Source organism: Passer montanus, unplaced genomic scaffold (genome assembly GCF_014805655.1).
Source record: "Passer montanus isolate IOZ18808 unplaced genomic scaffold, ASM1480565v1 scaffold5, whole genome shotgun sequence".
Taxonomy (NCBI): Eukaryota; Metazoa; Chordata; class Aves; order Passeriformes; family Passeridae; genus Passer; species Passer montanus.
The window spans coordinates 2,884,244-2,899,607 of record NW_024369929.1 but is presented as its reverse complement, the minus strand read 5'-3'; the positions used below and the strand labels follow the sequence as shown (position 1 = coordinate 2,899,607).

At 41.5% G+C, this 15,364-nt stretch overlaps 1 protein-coding gene across 3 annotated transcripts in view; it reads right to left on the bottom strand.

The window, feature by feature from the left end:
- OTUD7A (OTU deubiquitinase 7A) overlaps positions 1–3,423 on the bottom strand; it is a 96,416-nt gene extending 92,993 nt beyond the window's left edge. For 2 of the 3 annotated variants that reach the window (XM_039723218.1, XM_039723221.1), the window contains exon 1: positions 3,173–3,379. The gene's annotated coding sequence lies outside the window, so the exon portion shown is untranslated. The other variant, XM_039723220.1, reaches the window with a different exon arrangement.
- Positions 3,424–15,364: the final 11,941 nt, after the last annotated feature.

Sequence of the window (15,364 nt, the reverse complement as noted above, 5' to 3'; positions counted from 1 at the left end):
TTCTACCACACCTCAACTGGTACACTACTTTTGTACAAGTCTCTACAGCTGAATTTTCAGACCATCGAAGCAGCCAGGTTAATCTTCCTGTTTTTTTCATTAAGGCAACCTGATTTATTTGTTTAGAAGGTTCACATCCATTTAGCTCCATGCTTTAGCCTAAATATCTATGAATGCTTGTATAGTCATGTCAGTGATAAATGAACCAGTAGAATACAAAATCTTCAACAACAACAAAGCCTCTTCTATTTTCAGTCCTCAATTTAATAACAGTTGCACCTGGTATTTTAAGCTTACCGTTTGCTTAATTTAAAGTTTATGTTTAATTTTATGTTTAATTTTTACTTAATATGAATCCCAAGATATGTTATGAAATTCGAGTCAAAAGGACCTTCAGATTTCATTATATTTTTGAAATGTAGAAAATATTAAACAGAAGGAGACTTCATTAAAAACTGCAAGATACGAGGTGTAGACTGTCTGGAAACAAACATTCTGCTAGTTCCTTGGTCCTTTCCTTCTCTCAGGTCCAACTTTCTCTCCTGTATAATTCAATACATAATTATGCTTTGCAAGTGCTTCTCTCTTCCCATGAAGACTACAGAGGGTTACTGTGTCCAAAGGCAAGAACAAGCAAAATAACAGTATGTGACAGCACAATGATATACACATTTTTTAATTCTTGAGTTTACGCAGTATATAACAAAGTAAATAAAAACATCCCCGCCCTCCTCAAATAATACAGATATAATGAATTCATACAAGACTCTAAATTATATGAAAACGCCACGGGGATTATGTTTAAAACATGCAGCTTTAATTTAAATTAGATGTTCTGCATATAGTGCTGGTTAAAACACAGATTCCCTAATTTTTAAAGAAGTAACACGAAGGGCAACTATGACAATTGGCACAATGGTTGCAGCAGTACCATCCGTCAGTGTTCAGAGCCTGCATGTGCCCAGCTCTATGAAATGCCTTACCTGGAGCCCCATTCACTGAATGGCCTTTTTGCTGAGTCTGCCAACATGACAATAAGAGAGATGTGCCAGGGCACTGAAAGATGCAGAGTGAGCTTACTAGGGAAGGACTAAATTCATTTCTACCTGCTCATTACACGCTTCCTTGGAGTCTGTAACATCCAGCCAGCATCACCACTACATGAATATGTATTGATTAAACCAAGACTACAATCTTCTAGAATCCATTGGAAAAAAAAAAAACAACCAAACCAACCTTTTCCAAAACCAGATACATTATTATTAAGCAAACAATCAGTTTCTTTTGCACCATACATACACAAAAATTGACTCTAAGACCTGATCCCTACCCAGTCTAATTCCCTTAACAGTTATTATATTACACCTGAATTAAACTGTCCTGAAGATGACTGAATTTCTTGTAAAAACTACAGACATGAAAATGTAGTATCACAAAAGAGCCAGACTCACTAAGGTGCCATTGCTACCCCACGTCATACCACGACTGCTGCTGTGTGGGCACGCACAGCCCACAGAGGTTCTGTACTCCACACCAACCTTACAGCTCAGCAGCCTTGCACTGGAAAGTGTTCCAGAGGCTGGCAGGCACTGATATTCATCTATAATCCAGATTCAAATGGGAAAAGTCTAGCTTGCCCTGCGTGAGCAGCACAGTCATACCAGGGAAAAATCTGGCCTCCATCCATAGAGAGGGACCATTTAGTCAATTCACACCAACAGCAGAAAACAGAGCCAGATCCAGCCTTAACAGCTAACACACTCATATTTTAATAACTGATTGTAAATAAAACAACACTTTTCCTATCAACAGCAGTTTTAATTCCAGAAGCTTAATACAATTTGCTTTAAATCTGTGCCATAGCAACCTTTATTAAAGTCAATGTCATCTGTAAGGACTGAGTTAAAATAAAATGTGGGCCAAATTTATCAGACATTAGTTCCCTTTGATACAGAGCTCAGAACACTGACTGTATGTCATCCTAGATAGGAGTTGCATACATTGCAACCAGCAACATATTTTAAACCAGGCCTCTCCAAAATACTTCCCCTGATCATTTGTTTTGAGTATTTGTCTGAGATTGTGAAGGTCAAATGAAAAGTGTGAAAGGTTTCTTTCTGGTTACATCAAATTTATATCCCTATGCTAGAAAATGCAGCACTATTCAGGCCTAGGAGAGAAGCCTGAAGAGTTTATTAAAATATGACAGTGTTTTAGCTGGTCAATTTAAAGGCACATCCAAGGGACAACAGAAGAAACCATTCCCTCTGGCTGTGGGAGCTGTGTGTGCCCATGTAGCCATGAATATCACGGTGTGTGCGAGACATTGACCAGCAACGAGGAACTTACTGTGACAGAACTACAGCAAAAGTAGTCAACAATTTATCCTTTTATTTTCAGCACTGGCTCATAGGGCACGCTGCATCTTTATGTCAGCTAGGTACCGAACGAGTCTCCAGAAAGCGCTTAGAACAGACATGCTCCTACAACCTCCAGGGTAAGCGTAGGGGTAGCGAGCTTTTTAAATTTAGATTATGTAAGGTCGTGTGCCTCACTGCATTATGTTTTATATACATGTTATATCTCACTGCACTACATTGCACTCTGAACTCCTAATGAGCATTATCCCCACAAATGCAGGCAGTACCCTTTTGTAGCTGCTTCAGAAGAACAAATATCATATGTACATCTAATAGTTACCGAATGAGGTCAATCCTCCCAAATGTCCTGACATGGTCTAAGAAACACAGAAGGACATCCCACCTGCCCGAATCGGCCTCTTGCCCAAGCAGCACCGAACCACCCGGCCAGGGAACAGGCTCCTCGCGGAGGCTGAACGCAGGCTGCTCCGCGAATGCAGGAGCGGAGCGAGTCTGCAATGCAGAAGCCCTTCCCGGAGCTCATCAATGAGCCGGGGGAGACGGGGCGGGGGCAGAGCCGGCAGCCCTGCCCGCATCCCCGCCGCGACAGCCCGAGGCACGGGGCGTTTCTGAGCGCCCGGCTTTGCCCGCACGGGCTGCGGCCGAGGGCGCTGCCCCCGGGCTGTCCGCCCGCAGCTCCGCGCAGCGGGAGCTCCCGCGGCCGGGGCGCCGCGGGCAAGGGCACGGCCGCGCCGGGCCCCCTGTGCCAATGACACCGGCCCGGCCGCGGGAGGAGGAGTAGCAGCCCTTACCTGCTCCCGCTGCTCCTCCCGCAAGCCCTCACTAACCGAGCTCCATCTTCCTCCGGCCGGGAGGGGGAACGGGGGGAGGGAGTCAACCCAGCGCTGCCGTCCCCCCCAGCTGCCGCTTTCCGTCACCGCTGTCCCCCGCCCGCGCTGCCCGGCGCAGCGGCCGCCTCTCGCCCGCCCTGCGGACGGCACCGGCAGGCGGAAAGCGAGACCCACCTCCCGCCGCCGCCGCCTCCTTCTCATGAAGTCACCGGCCGCAGGGCCCTCCTCCCTTCCCCGGCTGCCCGCAGCGGCCCGGGGAGCCGCGCTCCGCCCCGCTCCGCCCCCGCGGCAGCCGCGCCGAGCCCCCGGCACACCCTGCCCGGGCCGCCGCCTTCCTCCTGCCCTCGGCGCTGCTGGACGATGCCGACGGCACAGCACGGCCCCGGCCGGCCCTGCACCGGGAGCGCTCCTCCGCCCCGCCGTGTCCCGCGGCAGGGCGAGATGGGAAGCGTCGCTTCCTTTCCGTCTCCATCCTCGTTCTGGAAAGCACCGTGCCCGGTTTTGCCCACTGCAAAGTGGGGTGTACGTTACAGTAAGTTACTGTTTTAGACGTGCCTTCTATTTCGACATGAAAGTCCACTTCAGGTTACAGTAACTTCTCAACGAACCTGGTTCCTGCTATGCCAGTGTGCACACAGGTGAGTTGTGTCTCACTCGGTTAAATCTCCCTCCCTCCCACCAAAGCAGTCTTCCACTGTTACCCTTCCAATAACATTAGAGTTGAGAAGGAAATGGATTAAGGATTACACCTCTAGAACTAAGCACTCAGTTTTTTCACTTGGTATGATAAAACTGGAAACATGCAAGACTAAGAACAAGGCAAAATATGTGGGATAGAAGGTAAAAAAATCATAGGTGTACCTGTCCCTGCTCAAGAAAGACCTTCTTATCTGGAAACACCAAGAATTCTCAGCTGCAATCAGCCTACTGCAGATTATGTGCAATCAGTGACAGATACAGCAACCCTGAATCAGTAAGAAACACCAGCTGTAAACAATGTCATACATTTTGCACCAACACACCCAGAGAAGCACATTTGGTGACACATGAAGACAGTTTTGCAGATGTGCATTTTGATATCATAAGCAAGTGAAGGTTGATGGTTAGGGAAAAAAACCCAATCTAGTTCTCTGATAGAACCCCCAACATCAGTTTAGAATATTGTTGAAAGTCCCAAAAGAAAAATATCTCCTTCTGCAGCTAATATGAAAAAAATAGGACAGGAAAAAAACATTTGAAAAAGTTCCCAACAGTTGTACATATAACCTTTTGCTGTAAATGCACTGAGCTATTAGCTTTTGGCAAACCATGACAGGCAAAAACCAAAACAGTTTTGTCCAATACTGTTTTGGGCCTGCACAAAATGAACTCTGATTGTTTGCCCCTCACATTCTCTATTCTCCTTAGAGAAAATCTTTATGTTCATGATTGAAGATTGCTTCATCCCACAACAAAAAACCCAATGAGCAGAACAGTTCCTTGGTTTCTTCACCAGTGCAAAGTCCAGCAATCTTTAAATGCGGCAAAGAAAAACAAATTGTGAAATGTATGGATAACACACTCAAGAACCATAATTACAGAAAGACATACTTTTTTCCTTTACCTGTCTGTCTGTACAGATTGTCCTACAGGTGATTCCCAGCCAGGAAGAGTTCTGTCTGTAAAAGAAAGAACAGTTAGCAGAGTTTTGCTGAAAGCTCTAGTCCATTTGCCTTGCAAAGGAAATTAATTAGTGAATATGTGACCCTCAGGTGGCTGCTCTGGATCTCCCCGGACTGAAAATACTCTAAAAGCAGTCAGAGAAGCTATGTAGTGCCAGATACTCAAACACAGTGTGATGTGAAGGTTCTAGTTAGCCACGTGGTGACACAGAGCTGCGGACTCATTTAGATGGTGACTGCAAAGGAAGTGGCCAGTTGTCTGTCAAGGAAAGCCAGAGATGCCAGCAAAAGTCTGAGGGGCTCAGCAGAGGAAAGTGTGGCCAGGTACATGCAAGAAGAGGCTATCCTTTGAGACCTGAAAGTTCCTCATTCTTCATCTTTTCTTCCTACAAGCAAAACTTGCTTTATGCCACCATTATAGGAAAACAAACACGTTTCTAACCAAGTCCCAGATGAAGTGTGAAAATGCAGAGATGCTGGATGTAGATGAAGTATACTTTAGGGCCATTATATTCTGCCTCCATGGAAGTGGTAGTATCTCACAGTATTTCACAGGAAAGCGATAAAAATCACAGAATTCATAACATTTAGCAGATAAAATGAGCTTAAATGAAAATCTGCTGAATCCTCAGCTTGGGGAATGGGGTTTCCTCCACAGCATTTGCTGTACATCTCCTTGACATACTTTGATGTTTTCTTCATCCATCATACTTTTTTCTTTGGCCTATCCACATTTCTACACCTCACTGAATGCAGGAAGTTCTTTAGAGGACCACAGATATGCTGCAGCTAACAAAAATACATATATATGACCCAAAAAAAGTCAAATAAAGTATCTAATCAGGTTTCATTGGTCTGTTAGGAATTTTGCCTCTATGAAACAACTTTGTTTCTATTCCCTGTCGTTTGTCTTTAAAATAATGAAGCATCCACTTTAATATCCCCCTTCAGAACACACAGAAACTGGGGCAAAGCTGTTAAAGACAAGGTATATACCACAATTTAAACTTTATCCAACAGAAATGCAAATTGGATCCCTTTCCCTTCCAACTGATACTGAATACAAATGGTAAGCACAACATACAGTGCTCTTATTTCTGCTAATACCTGTCACAGCTGAGATGGCCACAACATACACATTCAGAAAGCTTCAACCCATACAGAGTAACACCTTACCACTTCAGAAGGCTGCAAGCAGCTGCCCAAGGGCAGATTTTATACTGCTCGTGTTGATGCCCTGCACCTGTGTGCCCTCTGCTCCCTTTGGGGTTGGTCAGTGCCCCTGGGCACTCCATGGCTCAGTGCTGTCAGTGCTGCTCACAGCTGTAGCTCATTGGAGATGAGGCTCATGCACAGCCCCACTCCCAGTCACCAGAAAGTTTTTCAGAAACTCTAGCTTTGTCTAATTGAGTGAAAACACAATTAACTGTCTCCAAGAAACTCTAGTCATCTTTCCTGGTTGCTACATGAAAAATAGCTCAGCTCCTAGTGACACTTTGATGGTAGGTCTGAAGCACCTGGAAAGTTTCTAATGAAATACCTCTTAATAAGAAGTATTATTCTATTTTAACACATAATATCCACAAAAAATACTTCCTTGAAGGTTTAGGAAGAATCTTCTTTAACTATAGACATAAATTAAAGCTTTGAATAAATAAAATCACAGACACAAGGAGGCCAGTTAAAAAGGCAAGAAGGACATATGTTATGAATACTTCCAAATATTTAACTTGAACTAGAAAGGAGGGGTATAACTATTTTTTTAGCTGGTTTTGAGTAGTTGTAGCTAGTAGTACATAAAATTAGGGTCACTATGAGTTGCTGCTTCCCCTCCTTATGTTTATAGAAATCAAATCATCCAAATCTTTGCTGCTCAGTCCTGCACCTCAAAGTATATACGCTGCAGGCCAGGACAGAATAGGGCAGGACAAGAAATCAGACTGGTTACCTCTTCTTCCTTCTGACCTGTGAGACTGGGACCAAGAAGATGTTATTTCCTAATTAACTTGATTTTTAAAGCTCATTATTATTAAGTGTCAATGAAATCAGCAGCATTTCTTGCCAGCCAATTGCTTTTATGACTTGTTGACTCTGTAAATATCAACTCAACAAGAACACATTTTTCTGTCGGGTCAGCTGGGAAGTTTATTTCTCCTGTCATTACATCAGATTACTATTTTACAGTTAAAGACAGATTGTTATCAGCCTTCAGAGACTTTAAAAATAATACAATATGGTTCCTGACACAAGCAGACTGATAAATGCCACCCACACAATTGGCAACACATTTTTTTATGCAGCATGCAAGAAGATTGTTCTACAGATGTTTTGGAGTTAATTCTGCAGTGAAACCTGTTACAGAACAGAATCACCATGGCATGACACTTCTCCACTGAAACTCGCAGCAAATCTGCAATGCCTTTGCAGTTCACTGTAGATAAAAGTAGATCTGGAAGTTGTTTGTCACAAACAAAGGTGACATGACATTCCAATTGAAATGTTTTTATTTCTTATTTCTAAATCGAGTAGCTAAAAGGTCAACACTACATGCACAAGGAACACAGTAAGCATTCCTGATTTAAATAATATGGGAAAGTTTTGCTTTGTGAGGGTGACCACACTTTGGCTGATATTTCAGGAGTGGAGTAAACTTCCTAATCCACTGGATCTCCATGAACAGAGAGTTCTTTCAGTACAAAATTTAGAACTTGTAGAAGAAGATAACTGCCTGTGTGCTATGACTGAGTACTTGGAACAGTCAATTCTGGATATGGACGATAATCCAGAAATGAGGATCATCTCAGCTTTCTTTAGTAGAGCATTACCATATTACTGTCAAACAGGGGACTTGTTCATTTACCAGATAAACCAACAGTAGTGAAAGAACATCCCTGAGCATTCCTGACTCCTCCTGAATTGCAAGCTCCTAATATATTTTTGACATCTATGCAGAGGCACAGCAATACTGTTCCAAAAATCATAGAACCAATTAGCAGACTTATGACAATTAGTTTGAAAATAAACAAGTTATAGATTTTAGTAACTAAAAGCTTTTACAAAGTCCTAAGAATTACAAGTAGGAGATACATTCTGCTCAGTTTGCAGGAGCCTTGGAAAGAGCAAAGAAAACACTGTCTTTCAAAGGTAGTAGAAATGTCAAATATTTTACTACCGAAAGGTAAATTTTGTTTTGGATTATTGTGTTCAGCCTGAAAATGCTATCTATGAGCAGAAGCTGAAGAGAGTCAGAAAGATGTAAAGAAAGAACAGACTTCTAGGTGAAGAGACACTAGAAGCTATATAGTTAATAGGACAATAGTGGTGGGTTTCTATTATCCTCAGTGGGGAAATCCAAATCCATATTAAAATGAACCCCAGTCACTGAAATTACAATACTTCCCCTTTCCTTTTAACACCTTAATTGCATGGCTGTAAGAGTAACTTAATGGTCCAAAGACTGCTTCAGACTTGAAGCAGAAATTATACATTGGTCACACTGAATTAGCAGTTGTCATAGGGATTTTGGAGACCATTATTCCCTGCTTGTCCATGTAGCTCCTTCTACATTGATGTGGTTACCAAACACACTGAGAGGAAAGCTGGCCCGTTATGTGAACATTGTTGCAAAAACATTATCTGATTTCTCATCCTAGATGGACGAAATAGAAGTTTTCAACACTGATTCATTGAAGAACATGAAAGAACACACTGCTATTAAATGAAGGCATGGCACAGAAGAGAATTGAAAGCCTGCCTTTGGAAACAAGGGGCTCCAGGGAGCAACACCATTCCCTAGGAATCCTCTGCTTCAGAGCATGGACAGACTGGGAATGAGGCTGTATGGACTTCATTCATGCTAGGGATGGATCCATGGTTAACCACACACACAGCTTAATCTCTTCAGAGACCATTAGTGCCATCTAATACAGGAGCCATCTAATACAGGAGCCCCAATTAGAAGCCTGCACTCATTATAGTCACAGAGCCTTTAGAGGATTCCCAAACCTAAACCTAAACTCTCCATTGAGTGTTAAAGAAGGCCAGACTGCTGCTGCAAACACTTAAGTATAAATTATTACATTTCCACTAGCAGAAAAATACAGTGGTTTATTTTTTTACTCTGCAGGAGGGAAAAAGCACTGGCTGAGGAACTACCAAATGAAAAACCACAGAACACCTCACATTTGAGTAATGGCACAATGGCACAGTACATACCTGCATCAAGGCTTTACAGACTCACCCTTCCTGATGAATACAACTGAAAATGAAAGAACAGCTCCCTGGAAACATTACCTGCAGGGATGTCTCATCACCAGATTCTACAGCCAAGACTTAAGACAAGGTCATGAGATAAGGGAGTGTGAAGGACAGAAAGCCAGAAGACATGGAAATGCTTTATTCCTTCCTGAAGCATCTGCCACGTATCTCACGTGCATCCACGTGCACACAGGGAGGAGAACATGACAGCTGGGAAGCACTGCAGTACCATGGCAGAGCAGAAGAACCCAAGAACACTCTGTGTGATGCATGTAGGTCAGTGGAGCATGGAAGAGAATGGGATTTCTGAAAGAACCTTCTAGAAGAGCAACAGCTGAGGATCAGCACAGAAACTTGTCCTGTGCAGGTTTGTGACAACACTAGTGACAATTACTAATGTATGTGCACTCAACAGCAATTAAATACCTCAGTCCCATGTCACATGAACAATAGTTGTTTTTACAGGAACTATGAAAATGACATGATAGGAAAACCCCCAATATTTTAAATACAGTGGAAAATTTGCCCACAGAGAAATGAACAAGTTAATTACCAACCATCCCAATCAGAAATTCATCTTCTGCAACAGCAGGTTTGCTCTTCTTCCCGTCAGTTAGAGAAGGAAGGTAACCTAAGAAGTACAAAATTAGGTGTACATAGAGCTAGTTTTGCAACTGTTAGCTCAAGGTCCAGAACCAGGGCAGAGTGCTACACATTTCAAGACCAGCTTGTAAAAGAATGTTTGTTGCTTTACCCTGCAAAACTCAAAACCACAGAAAAGAGTATTATTCAGATAGGAGATGTTGTAAAACCACTCTTCAGTGGTAACCAGTCCCTAAAACAGCCTTTATGTTCTTGCTCAGCTCTTTCCCCAGTACAGAATGGAAAATAAAAATCATCACTTCTATGCTCCTCCCAGACATTTAAAAAAGAAAATTAAAAAATTGCAAACAAATGACTGAGTACTAACAGGCAGTAAATAGACCAGTACTTAGTTGCTAACACCTCCTTGATTACAAGTCTTTGTTTACCCTTTGGCTCAGCACAGGACTATTACTTGCCCCTGGAGAGGAGAGGAAGGTTTTATGGACAGAAACAGCAAACAGGAAGTTCTTTATATCAAAGGAGACAAACCTGTTTCTTAAAGAAACCCTGATGTGCATCTCAAAACATAGAAGGGCAGGATGCTTTCTAAGGCCAGTCATTACTGTGGGGTTTACTCCAGGCTGAAAATGACTCATTTATCCAGTTCTCCGGTGAAGTTCAGAAACTGGACAGTAGGAGGGAAACTCCTGAGTCTTTATCGGTGCTCTTACATTTCTCAGTTCTTATTCCCTTCTCCTCAAGCAGGAACAGGCCTTATGCTGACTAAAAGCAATCAGAGAATACATTTGAGCAAAAGATTCTACAGCATTGGCCCCATCCCCTATGTCAGGCCAGTTTTCCACACTGCCAAATCCAGGAGAGCTTAGCCCACGTGTATAGACTATAAAAAGTGGTCAGCTTCTACCAACAGAATTTACTGGAAGTGTTACCTAGAAAAAAATCTCACAAAAAAGAATTCAGCTTTGGCTGAGAGTACAGAAGACCTAATTAAATAGCTGGGGTTTTTTTCCTTCTCTCCAGGAAAAGAGCTGAGTTAGGTGCCATCAGGGGTTTGTTGCTAGAAAGGATGTTTAATGACAACACCATAGAATTCATACAGTTTGCTCTTACACATAATGCAGACATTCTTAACTAAGAGAGGGTCTGTGAATCTGAGATAAGACTTTGTCCTCTGAAGAAGTGAGTTTTCAACAGTTACCCCATTTGTGCTGATCTTGAGTTGTGGGTTTTCAATGTGAAGGGAGCACAGAGCACACTGTATAGCTGGAGTTTACCTCAGGACACTTAGCTATGACTCACCACAGTAATTTTGTGACACTACTGAGCGAACAAGCACTCCCTGGGCAGATGGGTGGATGCCACACATCAGTACAGGATTTAATGACAGGAGGAATCCCTGGGCAGATGGGTGGACACCACACGTCACTCCAGGTTTTAATGACAGGAGAAGCTCAGATGCAGCAGTTTCAGGGTTTGCAACGTGCAGAACTTTGCCAAGCACATGTCCAGGAGGCTGGATGCTTCCTGGAGACACTGCTCTCAAAGCCAGAGGCTTTACTTGCTCATGCACATTTGGTATGTGAGATACTCCCATATGAGCCACAGTCCAGGCTCTGGCTCAAATCAGGGCACTCAAGCAGAATGAAACAAGAGTACCAAGTCTTCACATTACACTGTTCAAATTTCTGGGAGAAACTTGGGATGTAATCAGAAAGAAAGGAAAAGGCAAAAGGACAGTTACATATCCAAGTTTCTCTCCTGCTGCAGTTCAGCTTAAGCTGAAAGACTACATCTGATCTTCCCACAGCAGCCACTAAAAACATTCCTGAGCCAAAACCAAAACTCATCTCTCTGCTGATGAGAAGAGAAGAAAAGCAAGTAACACAAAGAGAGAAAACAAATAAAAAGAGACATAATGAAAAATTAATTTTCTAAAAGACAGCATTTAAGATGGATTGCCCTCAGATAGAAGGCAGGACCTTTGAGACGTGAGTCGCAATTGTATGTGTGACTAAGTGCAAGAGGAACATGGAGAGGGGATACTGACTGTGGGGAAGTCAACAGCAAAAGCCTCATATAACACAAGATTAAGTTCTCAAATGAATAGGATTCTTGTATGTATAAAATTCAGGGATCTCTCCTTATTACAGAAAAGCACGTGTTGTGCCTCTACAGATTTTCATGAAAATGGTTCTCGTGTAACTTAAGAGTTTTCTCTGAGACATCTCCTGATTTACACTGCTTCTAATAGATGACACTTCATGGAAAGTAATTAGATGTATATTCACTTTGGTGATTTCAGTCTGTCAACATCTGTTAAGACTGACTTCATTTAAAATAAAATTTTCTTAGGGCAAATTTATTTTTTCCATCAACTAGAATTATTTCACATAACTGCAGCCAGAACTTGCACTGGCAAGCCTGAAAATTTTATAAATAAACTAAAATATGTATACACACAGGTAGAACAGAGATAGCAGAGTGACAGCAATGTCCGTTTTGTGGGTTTTTGGGTTTTTTTTCCCCTCCATTGTCATGTAAGGATGTTACTTTCTGACACATATATACAGCAATGTACAGCTGTTCTCCATGAGCCTGGATTCTACAATTGCAATAAAATATGATAAGACTAATTTTCACCAATTTTAAACAGAGAGGAATTACTATCAACAAACATTAAACATTTCACATTACACATATGCTGGTTTGTCCCTGCACATATGGTGCAAGTGTATCACTGCAGTGCACACAGGTCTGGAGATGTAGGCTGGAGCTGTCCACAGGGACACAATTTATTTCCTGAGATCATTATTCTGCTACAATTAACATACAACAGAACAGAATGAAATCAGCTTGCTGTAGAGTTTGCCTTTCCTAATTCTGGCTTTTCTGTTTCTGGGACTGCTACTGTTACTCCTCTGAGATTTACCAGCACATTGCTCACAGCCTGAAGAGCAGAAAGCACATGGCAAAGGATAAACAGTCGAACACACTTCACACTTTATTCCAGTAGATGGGTCAGAGGCACTCTCACCTTGCTTTTAAACAAAGAAACGCAACACAATGGGGCCTATACCTAGTTTTTAACCATAATGTATCATACATACCAAGTGGGAACCCTGCAGGAAGACTGAAATCAGCCCATGAGACACACCACTGCCTTCAACAAGAGTTCTATTTCTGAACCAGCATTCTTTCTTTCCCTGCACTCAGCAAAAAGACTAAGCCTTTATTGTAAGGGGAAAAAGAGGCCTTTTAAATTATAGTATGCTTTCATTCTCACAATTGTCTACAGAAAGTGTTCCAGTGGCCTTTGGGACTAGGAAATTTGACCTGCAGTTACAGGTTCTTCTCTTACTTTGATCCAAAGTGCCTCAAATGGCCTAATTAAACTATCCAGTAAGTGTCATAATGGCTGTCTTGCTCTGCTGAAGCTCAGAGGGAAAAAGAAAGCATGAACATCATCTTCTACAGAAGGCAGATGCACTGGGCAGAAACTCTGTATTTCATTTTTCATTGTTTTCATGCTGACAATTAAGTGCAAACTACTTATTATAACAGAAATCTCTTAAGGTTACTAAGGTTAAGAACACCAGAACATTAAAAATTATTTTTATCAATTTTGTGTATGTTTTGATGTTTATGGAAGTAGCAATGAAAATACCATTAACGTCCATTTAACAGACTTAGCATAGCTATTCCCCTAAATAAGAGAAAATTATTTGCCTTAGGTGAACCATCTCTGTTAAAACCCTTCCTACTCAAACACTCCCTAGAGCCGACTTGTATTGATTCTCCATCCTTCTGCGTCTAAAACAAATTCAAAAAAATCACACTAAAATTAAAACCTAACTGGACATAAATATAAATAACTGGTTCAGTCATCCTTAGTCCCTTTTACTCATGTCAGCTCACAGATAATGTTCTAGAAGTGACAGAAAAATCTAGATTGGAAGGAAGGTAGCTAGTCTAGCTTGCTGATCAAAGTCTAATGTTAAAATTACCATAACACATCATCATTTTATAGTGAAATTACCAGGCAACTCAAGCATGTGCTCACACCCAGGCTTTTTATTTCTTGCACAAAATCATGAAATTAGAAATGTTCATTGGTGGCAATTCCTGTGAAGTTCATAAGTAACTTCAGGTGTGAGGAAAGGGCTTAAATATTACTCCTTTCCTTCTCAATCCAAAATATTCCCAAATGATAGCTGTCTGTTCTGACTTGTGCAGCCTCACCTCGAGTCCTGTGAGCAGTTTTGGGTACCAGAGCATAAGAAAGACATGAAGCTATTTGAGAGTGTCCAAAGGAGGCCACAAAGCCAGTGGAAGGTCTGAGGAGGCCGTGCGAGGACACTCACTTTCAGGGATGCTGTGATCAAGACAGACTCAAACCCAGGCATTATTTACAAACCCAGATATTATTTACAAGAGGAAGAGTAGTTTAAGACTGACATCCAAGAGAATATACCCTTAAGAAAGAGAGGAGGAAAGAATAAGTTCTTTGGGATGGGAAATAGAGCTATGAGCTTTCTCTGTTCTGAAATACATTCAGTATTAAAACATCAAAAGCTTTTTCAAAACCACATTTTAAACTTAGATAAAGTAGTGGGTAAATCTTAATTGACTAGACTTAGTTCTCTAGAATTTAATGATACTAAGAAGACAAAATTGAAATGGCTGTAAAACACTTATCAGATGACTGTGAAGGTCAAAATAGTACATTTCACTCTCAATTTTCATGGACATTATGTAACTCATCTGAAATTCTACTCTTAAAGCAAAAAGTGTTTTATAAAATTTTCCTCCTCCTCCTCTCTGACAGTTAGAAGAAGAGTAAGGGAAAAATCAGATTTGCATAGAATTGATTCTGACTCATTAAATCAAAGTTTTTAAGAGTCAGTGAAACAGTATTCACCTAACACAGCTCACCATCTCCACAGGGGTCATCACTGCTAACTCCAAGTCACACATTTTATAAGCCTTCATTCAGGGCAAAGCATTAGGAAGAAACAGTATTTCATAGCAACCTGTTTCCTGCTATCCACATTACATTTCTCAATGTAACATGAATTTACCTGTCTGAATGAGAAGACTGAACCTTTCATTAGTCAAATAACCTTCCTCACAATTATCAAGCAAAACAGAATCATCAGCTAGTTTAGTACCACAGATGAATTTGGGAAGAGAAACAGATGCACTAATTATCTCTAGCAGATCCCCTGTGAGCTTCCTATGGGCCACTGCCATTTGCTGTGTGTCTTATGCCCATAAACCAGAAGCAGTGCAATATCCCTGCAGGGAGTTTGTTCTCTGCAGTAAATCATGAAGGAGTAGAATTTAGATAATAGTTCCTTTCATCACTATTCCAATCTGAAATAGATCCTAATAATGAATTAATTCCAGCAATTTATGGTATTTTTATATTTTTAGACACAACTTGCTAGTGAGATATTCAAATTGTGGAAAGACAAACAGTTATTTCAGCAGGCCTACACTTGCACTGTGTGCAAAAACCCCCCACAGATCATACTGAGGTGAGCATTAGGCTTTAAAAAAATCTGCAATTTCCTTCTTTTTTACTGTGGTAAAGGTAGAAATAGAAAAGAAACCTCATTCAGCTACATAT